Source organism: Tenrec ecaudatus, chromosome 15, assembly GCF_050624435.1.
Source record: "Tenrec ecaudatus isolate mTenEca1 chromosome 15, mTenEca1.hap1, whole genome shotgun sequence".
Lineage (NCBI taxonomy): Eukaryota > Metazoa > Chordata > Mammalia > Afrosoricida > Tenrecidae > Tenrec > Tenrec ecaudatus.
Genome location: NC_134544.1, coordinates 67,827,808 through 67,839,088, shown reverse-complemented (window position 1 = coordinate 67,839,088; position 11,281 = coordinate 67,827,808). Strand labels below are relative to the sequence as shown.

General features: G+C 40.7%; 1 long non-coding RNA gene across 4 annotated transcripts in view; it reads right to left on the bottom strand.

Annotated features, from left to right (window-relative positions):
* Positions 1-4,225: 4,225 nt before the first annotated feature.
* LOC142427430 (uncharacterized) overlaps positions 4,226-11,281 on the bottom strand; it is a 66,580-nt gene continuing 59,524 nt past the window's right edge. For all 4 annotated transcript variants that reach the window (XR_012780052.1, XR_012780053.1, XR_012780051.1 and 1 more), the window contains 2 exons: positions 9,282-9,408; positions 4,226-5,315 (listed from right to left, as the gene is read on the bottom strand). This is a non-coding gene — a long non-coding RNA (uncharacterized LOC142427430). The remainder of the gene's footprint in view (positions 5,316-9,281; positions 9,409-11,281) is intronic.

Genomic DNA, 11,281 nt, shown 5'->3' with positions numbered 1-11,281 from the left:
CGGTCCCCAGCAAAAGCACAGTTTACCAACAAATACTGCATGCAACAGTACTTTGCACACACAGAGAAGAGATGGAGCTGGCTCATCAGTAACGGGTCTCACTACCCCCAGCCAGCAGTCTCACTTTGCGGCCAGTGCAGGGATGTTGTTTTGTAAGCATCCTTCGTTTGAGCTGCTAAAAGAACAGTGTTCCCTCCTCACCAGCAAAGATGACAAAATAGGGCTGTGCTATGAGGGAGAATCTACTGGAAGGCAGGGAGTTAGTTTTGTCGTCGTCGTTTGTATTCCTTGTAATATATTTAACAATCAGTTTGGGGAATGTTAGCATGTGTTCAACCAAAGGTAGAAGGGGCAGGCTGTAGGACACCAGACCTAAAGAGTATGTTTGAACACAGAAGCCCCTGAAAAGGCAGTGATCCAGCAAGGTCACCACATCCCAGGAGCCAGACTGACATAATTGATCCTAAACACAACTGGTTCAGTCCTGGACTCCAGGGAAGGACAGAAGAGTACACTTGGACTGCCTTCTTCCTCAACTTGCAATTCCTTTTGGGTTCACCTCAGATGTATTTTGCAATTGGGGGTAATTCTCTTGAGTTTTGTTATGTGTCTTTCTGTTTAACAGTATACGAACCCAGAATTGATAAATGTATAGAGGCAGCAAGACAAACAAGGATTTCTTGGAGATACAGTGGGGCAATGGGTGGGGTAAAAGGGAGCCGATATTAAAAAGTTCAAGAAAGATGTTTTCCTCCTGCTTGATGTGATGGAACTGTGGGATGATATGATATCTATGTTACTATGGGTACACTAGAGAAACAAATTCATAGACACTCACGTCCTTGAGAAATAGCTTTATGTACAAGAGAACTCAAATATCAAGAAAACATCCCAGCCCAGTCCAGATCAATTCCTTAAGTCCAATCTTAGACCATATGTCCGATACGTATTTTTAAAGTCTTCTTCAGACTCACAAAACACATGCAATGATGCCAAATGCAGCAAGAGCACAGGCCAGTGGGTGGGAAGTCTTCTGGATCTGGTGGCATTGTAAGCATCTCAGCGCTCGCATGGGTCCACGTGATTTCTCCAGCTGAGAGCACTCACATAGTTCCACATGTCTTGTCAGCTGCAATGTCTCCCAGGAAGTCAACAGAAAGAGACAGAGAGAGACAGACTCCTACATTCAAGGAGGAATGAAGGAGTTCCCAGAATCCTCAGGAGGCCACTCCAACACAGAGGCCACATTGGCTATGATCTGATTAACTGGCTAGACTCCACCCCTTCACTCTTAATCCTGTGAAATTGACAAATGATTATATGACGACCACAGCTAACTATAAGATGGTTTGGGCAAAAAACAAATAATCAAATAAAATAATAAACATAGACTATTTCATTATGAAATTTTTTATTGTAAATTCAGTTATTGGTTTATATCACAATCCCTTTCCTGTTCAATATTTTAAAGTTTTTGAAATATTGTACTGGCAAGAATTTCTGTCCGTTTGCAGCTATGTGTGCAAAACTTTCTGTCATGTATTGGAACATATTTTTCTCATGAAACATGCAACAAAATACTATTTGCAACATTCTTCTCAGGTGTAGTTCAGTGGCATTAGAGTATTGTTTTCAACAATTAAAAACATCTGCAAAATTTCCCATCAAACATAACAGAAAACCACCCCCAAAATAATTCTGACTAGAAACTTTCCCCTTAACATCAAATAATTAACTAAAACGTTCCAGTTTCAATTATTTTGAATAGAAGCCTGATTTAAATACTTCCCCGTTCCTCTGTAAAGAAGGCAGCCTAAATCCTGTAGAATATCTTTGTCTTTGAGCCAGATTTTCTTTACCAGTATTTTTTGTGGCGTACATCTCAATATCAAAATCTGTATAAAGAGCTATGTCTGTAGATCATACTTCCTTTCACTGTATCCAGCTCACAGTGTTTGCAACTTGTAGCACTCTCTACCTCTAAAGCTTTTCCCACTGAGGGACCAGAGGTAAAAATAACCTCAGGGAGAAAGTTGACTTGCAGGGGTGCTTAGGCCCCACAGGAGCCTGGATACAGACTGCAGTTAGAGCTGCTGTGCTGACCACTATGGTAGCTCCAGTGCCCGTGTTTGGAAATCTGCAGAGACAACTCCAGGTAACACTCCTGACCAACAATCTGAATGCTTATGACCAGAGAAAATGTTACTGTGTGCCCCACAGAAGTTGGAAGACTGTGTAAGCCCAGGAAACACCTCTCCTGTATGTGATGGGTTGCTGTCAGCAGGGGGCTCAGAATACCCATCACCCACAGAGGGTACTAATCCATGGGAAGAAATATGACCTTCTTAAGACTTCTGTGGGTTCCTGTTTCCCCACAAATAACCTTGTTGGTAGGAAACACTTTTTTTCCAATATTAAACATGGACTATAACGCAGTGTATTTTATCCTTTCCCAAATATTCTGAAATGTTATAGGGGAAAGGAGTTTTAGGGAGACATATACTTGTTTCCCTACGTGGTCAAAGGAATGAAAAGATTCAGGTAGGCCTAGTCTTGATTTCATTGCATGGTAAGCATAGAGATTGTCTTTAATTTCACCAGATCATCTGTGTACTTCTGATGGTAATAGATGTAAAGCTACATTAAACTTAAAATCTGCACAGATGTCCGCATGATTGGTAGAGTGAAGACCTCAAAGAGAGGGCTGTGTTCTCTCAAGGACTCCACCAGCATCACTTTTCTAGTGTGAGTCCCAGAGGCAGGGGCCCCATTCAGCCCTTTCCACCTTTACATACCATGCACCTCCCACACGCAAATGCCTGACAAGAACCCAAATAAAACCACAACATGCAAGGACTTAAATTCATAATCCTTCTCACCTGGAGAGCATTTTCTGGGTGTCACGAATCTTATCCACATGAACATGAAGCATGTGTGGGTTTTCCTCTTTCTGGCAACTCAGGGTGGTGAGTGGTTCAGGGAGTCAGACATGAAGTCTGGGAGTGAAGAATCGGGGCACATGACTCACTGGGTTTCTCTCTATCCCCAGCTGTATAGGCCCAGGTGCAGGTACAAGAGTCAGGCCCTGGACTAGTGAGGCCCTCACAGACCCTATCTCTCACTTGTGCGGTCTCTAGATTGTCTTTAACCAGCTATCATGTGACCTGGGTCCACCGGGCTCCAGGAAAGGATCTGGAGTGGATTGGGATAATATGGGAGAATGGGGGGCACAAACTATAATCTAGCTCTCCAGTACTGAGTCAGCATCACCAGGGATACATCCCAGAACCAGGTTAATTTAAAACTGAGCTCTGTGAATCCTGACGTCACGGCCATGTATTACTGTGCAAGTTACACAGTGATGGGAACTCAGTGTGAGCCCAGACACAAACTCAGTTTCAGCAGAGACAAGGGAATGAAGGCAGTGAGGCTTTCCTCTCAGAAGCTGTGGTTTCCCCACCTTGTCAGCACTTCTCCAGGGACTACTGTGTATAGTCTAGGGAACCTTCATGCATCTGAGGAAGAACATGCACTCTGTGGAAGTCTGGAAGGTCATCTGTCGCCAAGATGGTGGGCCATGTCAGTAGAGGGACAGCAACACAGAACACGGGTACCCATATGGTAAGTCACAACTGTCCGTTCACACACTTGGCCCAGGCCAAACTCCAGCACCTCTTCCTTTGTTTTGAAAGCTTTGTTACACTAACTCCAATGAAAGTTTTTCTTGTTGAAAATTTCTCATGATTAACGAGATCTGATGTCCACATATAAGATGTTCCACATTTAATTCATGCAAAGGGCTTTTTTCCTTTTGTCAAATCTCTGATGTGCTGTAAGGCATTGTGTCTGGCTGAAAGCTTTTCCACATTCATCACATATATGGGGTTTCTCTCCAGTATGAGTTCACTGATGAACAGTAAGAGAAGCCATCCAGATAAAGGCTTTTCCACATTCATGACATACATGGGGTTTCTCCCGAGTGTGAATTAGCTGATGAACAGTGAGAGAAATCTTCTGGATAAAGCCTTTGCCACATATATAGGGTTTTACTCCTGTGAATTTTTATATGAGTTTTGAGATTTCCTTTACGAATGAAGCTTTTGCCACATTCACTACATTTATGTGGTTTCTCTCCACTATGAGTTTGCTGATTAATAGTGAGAGCAGTCTTCTGGATAAAGCCTTTTCCACATTCACCACATACATGGGGGTTTTCTCCAGTATGAGTTCGCTGATGAACAGTAACTTTACTCTTTCTGATAAAAGCTTTTCCACATTGACTACACACATGGGGTTTCTCTCCAGTATGAGTTCGCTGATGAACAGTGAGAGCATGCTTCCGAATAAAGGCTTTTCCACATTCACCACATACATGGGGTTTCTCTCCAGTATGGGTTCACTGATGAACGGTGAGAACATTCTTCGTGAGAAAGGTTTTTCCACATTGACCACATACATAGGATTTCTCACCAGTATGAGTTCGCTGATAAACAGTAAATTTACTCTTCTGGCTAAAGCCTTTGCCATATTCACCACATACATGGGGTTTCTCTCCAGTATGAGTTCGCTGATGAACAGTGAGAAGAGTCTTCCTGATAAAGGCTTTTCCATATTCACCACATATGTGGGGTTTCTCTCCAGTATGAGTTTGCTGATGAGCAGTGAGATCACTCTTCCTAGTGAAGCCTTTCCCACATTCACTGCATACATAGGACATTCCTGCCACATGAGGTTCCTGATGTCCCTTGAGGTATGATACACTGTGAAAATTTTTCCCACATTGCAAGCATTTTCCTAGCTTTTGTCCTTCATGACTTTTTTGATAATGTTCATTGAGTTTGAACATTTTCTTGAATATTTGCCCACACTGACTGCATTCGTAGGTCTTATCTAGTATACCAATAATCTGGTGTTCATAGAACACAGAGTCTTCAATGAAGGTTGTTCCACATTTATCGCCTGTGTGTAGTTTCTCAATTTCATCAGACTCCTGATGCTGAATGCACTGTGACTTCATGAACCTGGGTGGTTCACACTCAGGGAATTTCATTTCAGTATTAAATTGCTCTTGTTCACTGTGGAGAAAAGTTTTCTCATCTTCTGTATTTTGTTGCTTCTGTTCTGATTTAATTCCAGAATGATTAAATCTGATTTTACATTTTTTTCATGTAATCCAAACATCTCATAAGTTTCCTTTGGAGGAAAATTATTTTTATGCTGAGAATATGTATTACATTTGTAGCACCATTCCATTCTGTCAATGCATCTTTCACACTGCAAGTGCTCAAGCAAATGATCATCATCTTTCTGGATTTCTATAAAAGAACACAACATTGACTCTTTTAAATATCTTGGTTTTCAATGGACCCCATAAAATACACATTGATATAAAGTAGATCTTTAGTGACAACCCTCTTTTATGACTATAAATAAAACACTATGCTTAATGTTTATTGCCCATTGGACGAAATACAATCATGTAAACAATTCAAATGGTAAAAATAGTTACTATAGAAATCAGGTTGGATATGAAAGTGATAAATGGACACAGGTTTGATATTTGCTTAAAGAGGTACATGAATACATACAACAAACATAACAGAAGGAAGACATGAGACCAATAGACCACAGGAGTGATATGACTTGCTAATTCCATTTGGTAGAGGTTAAATGTATTCATTTAATCAATCTTTACTGAAAGATAACTAAGTGCTAGATAAAGTTGGGAATGCGAAGCATGGCGAATATTCTACTTGGGAGAAAACCATTTTTACAGGTATATATGAAAGGGATTATGGTACAGAAACACATTCCTTATGTTTGTGGAGCCTGTATTTTAGCTCACAGCACTCCTCTTACAGTGCTGTCCTGTGGTGGCGTGCAGGTTGCTGTGATGCCAGAAGCACTGCCACCCAGTGTTTCAAATACAAGCAGGACCACCCATGGTGCACAGGTCTTAGTGGATTCTCCAGAAATAGGGACTGGGAGGAAGATCTGGTGATCGACTTCTGGAACATGAACCCCTCAGGTTTAATGGCAATGAAATAACACTGAACAAGTACTAAATCCTCAAAGTACAGTCAACCATAATGATGTAGATGGAGGAAAAGCTTTGGGGACCTTCAGTGCTTGACATGGCATGACTGAAAATGAGAAAAAATAGCTGCTAATATCCTCTAGTAAATGGAAAATGGCATACATGCAATATTGTCATGAAAAATTGCAAGTTGTCAAAACAAAATGGAATGGTAAAAATTGATAGTGTATGCATTATTCAACTTTAATAGACTGGTACTGGCTATTTTTAATTAGATAATCAAGTGGTTTATAAGGCTGAGATCGACAAATTCAAGAAGATTGGCATCATATTCATTATCCAAAAGCACACTGCAATATCTTCCCTGATGTATAATTTTGTCAGTGGTAGGCTAATATTCATATGCCTGCAAGCAAGACCAGTTAGTACAAGTGTTATTCAGTTTTGTGCACCAATTAAAGCAAACATAGAAGCATTCACAAAGTTGGAGAAGAGTCCCAGTCACATACTCTTAGTTAAATATCATCGCCACACTATCCTTTCATTGTAGTGCCACCTTAATGATACCTCATACAAGCGCATGGCTAATTACTATCTGCCAGCAGCTTTAACGACAAGAGCAGACATGTTGTTGTTATTGTTCTCCCCGCTCAGGAGACAATTACTCCACTCCACCTACCCTCAGCACCGGTCTTAAGTTGCTCATCCAATTATTTCAGGGATCCCGAGGCTAAAGATCCTGCCTACCTTGTTAGGTAGCTAGGTGTCTGCCTGTGTTTGTGTGGGAGGCGGGGGAGCTGCATGCCCTGAGATTATATAAATTGGTGAAAGAATGCAAAGCCTTTTTATTTCTGCCCTTCAATTACACACCAGTCCTTTAGGACCCATCCAGTGGGCATTTAAGAGAGAAAGAGATAATTGATTCCTTAAGTGACAGCAACAAAGGGAACCTGATTGCTTTCAAAGCTAGGCATCTTTCAGCTGAGAAGCAAGAAGTCAGGCACCTGTAGCAGCTGTATACTAACATCTTCCTGGAGGGCAGTTGGGGGGAAATCTCTGTCTGGAGATTGCTCATTAGCAGTTCTAGCTTTGGGACTTGTGGGGGTTTTCTTCCAGCACTAGAACTGGTCTTCCAAGCCCTGTGGTCAGGAGTACAGATATAAGGCTGCTGCTCACACTTTCATCCAGGTTCTGTTTACCACCACAATAATGAAATTGAGGGGAGAAGGGATAAAGGAGAGCTGATATCAAGGAATTAAAGAAGAAAAAGTTTTCAAACTGTGGTAGCTATTGTACAGGACTGCTCCATGTAATTGAACTATGGGAAGTTATGATATCTATAAGAGCTCCCAATAAAATATTTAAAAATATATATTGAAATTTTCACATGAATTTTTCAGCCTGACATTGATCAACCAAACAATCATACACACTGATAAGTGTAAAATTTGGGGAAAGTAGCAGTAGTTGGAAAATGTGACCTTAGTAACAGAAATGACACACAGGTTCACTGATAACATTTTGAGACTAATGATGAATTCATAGCAAATTCCTTATTAAACACCAGAAATGGAAACTACACATATGGATTTTCCGGAATGGAACAAATGAAAATCAAATCAACCACATCTACAGAAAGAAATGGTGGAGAAGCTTATAAGTCAAAACACGCCCAGGGGTTAACTGTGGAACAGATCATAAATTGCTCAAATCCAAGTAGAAGCTAGCCAAAGTAGCTAGAGCACAGCTTAGAGACTATGTAAAGAATAAACATGAGGAATAAAAGTCTGACTAAAGACTAATGACAGAGACCAGATGAGATGTGGGATGAAATGAAAGGCAACTTACACATGGAAACCAAAAGGCTACTCAAGAGACAGAAAAGAAAAGAGAGCAATATTGAATGTACTATGCATTGTTTGAATAACAGCAATAAAACCTATTGGAATATACTGCAAAAATGTTCTTTAGAAGCAGCAACAGTCATCTTTCGTGTATTGAACCTGTTAAGAAGGGGTGGGCCTAAGGAAGGGACACTACATAGTAAGAAATATATAGCAGACATTGCTTAATTTAAAAAAAACATGCCCTTTCCACTTACAAAAATTATTGGAGGAACAGACAACTTAAAAAAATCTTACAGGTAGAAAAAAATGTAAGGTACAGTGCTAAAGTATACTTTAAGCTGATAATTTTCTTGCTAGGAAGATGATTTTAGATACCCGGAAACAACAGAAGTCATAAATATATTTCACCAAAAGGAGTAAAATATGGGGAAATATGTCTGTTAAAGAATTCCAACAGAGAAGGCAAATTGACCATCTCTCTAAGAAAACAGAAAGAACTGACATCACCTGCATGAAGAAAACTTTAAAGGAACAGGACACCAAATGAGAATATGGACACCAAATCTTTAGAGAAACTCCAAGGGGGGAAGCTAAGGAAGCACAAAGGAGACCCGTTTATGGTGGGAGCTCAAGATGCAAGATGGTGCTGCATACTGCAAATGGATATCCATTCTTACTCAGTAGGGGAGGAATGTGCTGTATTCAGAGGACAGTTACTAATTCAGAGTTCTCTGTTTGGAGAGAAGTGTGCAAGACAGATTTTCATAGTAAAGTGGAAACATAAAAGAAGGGAAAATTTCAGAATGTTAAAGAAAATTATGGAAGCAAACACACTTAGTGTAAAACAAGAAAATGGAAATCTAATCTCATAAGAGCTACAGGTGTACTTCCCTCAACATCTTGGACAAGTGAACTCTCACATACAAAGTAGCACACACTTTTATGCATTTTCTGACACCTTTCATAGATATGAGGCCTTCTCCCTGTTCAATCAACTACCCCAGCCAATTCCCCTTAAGGTGTTTTGACCATGCATCTGAGAAAATTCCACTATAGTTTGCTTCTAATACCAAACACAGTTCTCTTGTTCCAATTGAGAGAAAGCTTCTGGGGTGACAATTAGATAACCTGTTTAAGGGAAATTACAGAATCTTGGACACACCAAAATTAACGTAAAGTGTGTAAAGACTGCAGTTTTGTATTTCTAGAAAAATAATGTTCAAAGGAACAAAGTAAATAGCATTCTTTCAAGGGTAGAAGACCTAACCCACTAACCTAGGATGAGAAAATGCAATGAGAATCTACCTCTTTGAGAATACCACAAACACCGCAAAGTTTTTAACATATAAGACAGGAAAAGCCAGTGACGAGGTCAATGACTTGAGAATTCTCCTCACCAATGGAAACCAGGTTGTGATAGTTCTCCAACATCACATCCTGATATAGGGTTTTCTGAGCAGAGTTCAGGAGCTACAATTCCTTCCGGGTGAACTTTACAGCCACATCGTTGAATGTCAGTGGTTCCTGTAGTAAGAGGGGTCTACTTAATGAAGTATTTTCCATTTGAAGATTTTAAAAAAATATATCTTACAGTAAAAAAAGGAAAACAATAATAAAAACTATTGTGGTAGTTCATTCCATAATGCGTCATTAACTGAGGACTTGGTACAAAAATATTTTACCTTATTTCTACATTCACGACCATCAGCCGAGAAAACTAGCCCTAATTTTAGAAAGATCTCCAGTGTTCTGAGAAATAAATGTTTTCAAATACATTCTCCAGGTCAAATACAGTGCCCCCACAATAGCTAGCTCCACATTAAGGAGCAGGCTTAAAGGAGCTCCCATAGTAGAGGAATCATTTCTGTACCTGGCTACTTCACTATGCCTGAAGGTTATCTGTATATCTGAGCAATCAGGTTCTAGAGCCAGCCCAACATAAATGTAGCAAACACCTGGGGAGGGCACAGGGCCAGTTTGAAGTCAACTAACACTAGGTCAAGATGGTAACTCAGCATCTTGCTTGTTTAGAATTTTACCCGCTTATGATATGACCCATTAACTATGTACATGCTAACTGCATGACACGAACGCCTTATGGAAAGACCTGTAAGCTCCATTATATATACCCACTGGAAAATATATTCACTCTCTCAGGCCTGACATGGGAAGAGAGCCCCTGTGTCCAGCTGTCTGCTCTCTGTCTTTTAATATTTTCACAATTGCAATGTCACTCCTGAGGATCACTTTTGGAGTGTTGGGGACCCCAGTGCCTGAAAATAATGCACCCACTCTTAACATTAGAATTTTGAGTTCCAGTGACATTATCTGAATGTTCTAGAAATAGCTCAGCTTTATAATCACACAAGGTAGATAAAGACCTATTTGTTATTAAATGGCATTAGGGTTTCTACCAGCATCACCATTATTAGAGGCTCGGTACCTTCAGTGGCAATAAGTACTGGGAACAGTGCAGATGGGGGAGGTCAAACATACCTCAACTCTCCAACACTTTTTGTCAACTCTAAAACAAGTCAATCCTTCCACACCACTCTGTCTCACTTCTGGGTTTGATAATCTGTTGCTGTGGTCACACAACACTCAATAGATCAAAGTGGTCTATTAATGAACAAGGTACAACTCGGGATCAGGAACAAGAAGCTATAAGTCAGAACCAAGATCAGAATGTTCATAGACATTATCTCCCTTACTGAGTGCAGAACAACTTTCTAAGCTCTTAAAGGCCACCTTAGGACAAGCTCCTCTTGACAACCTTAGGACAAATTCTCCTCAGCCACCTTTGGAGTGAATTATCTTAACTTTAATTGCAAGGTCCTCTTGAACTTGCCATCTTTCACCACATGCTCTCCAAGGCGCCCCCAGCCTAATTCTGCTGGGTGGATCTCTGGAGCCTTCCTAATCTTGCCTAGGCAGGGAAGATGCTGGGTTGGCCCAAGAAGCCAACATATTAAGAGGGAGAGAGAGAACTGCCTGCAGGCATGGTTTGAGAGGAGACAGTGAGGCATTATCCTGTCATCTGAGCTGTTGATTTGGGTTTATTAGCCCCTGCAGCCACACAGTTCAGAATGAACCCATGGATTAGGGATTTGCAGCTTCCAAAAAATTAATGTGGCATTTCCTTGAATGGCAACTATGAGCTGCCTGTGTGACCTGACTTGAGAGCTTCCTCCACTCTATGAGCCATTAGCTTGCTGTCTGACCTTCCAATTTGGGTTCCTCAGCCCCTGCAACCTATTAGCTGACGAGATTCAACAACTTCTCTTTGTGAGGCAGTGGACTGTGGTCTGACCTGATGATCTGGTTCATCAGCGTTTATAAACAAATCAATGAGGAAAAACCTACAGACTGATTCCTGACCTTTATATAGATCTGGAAC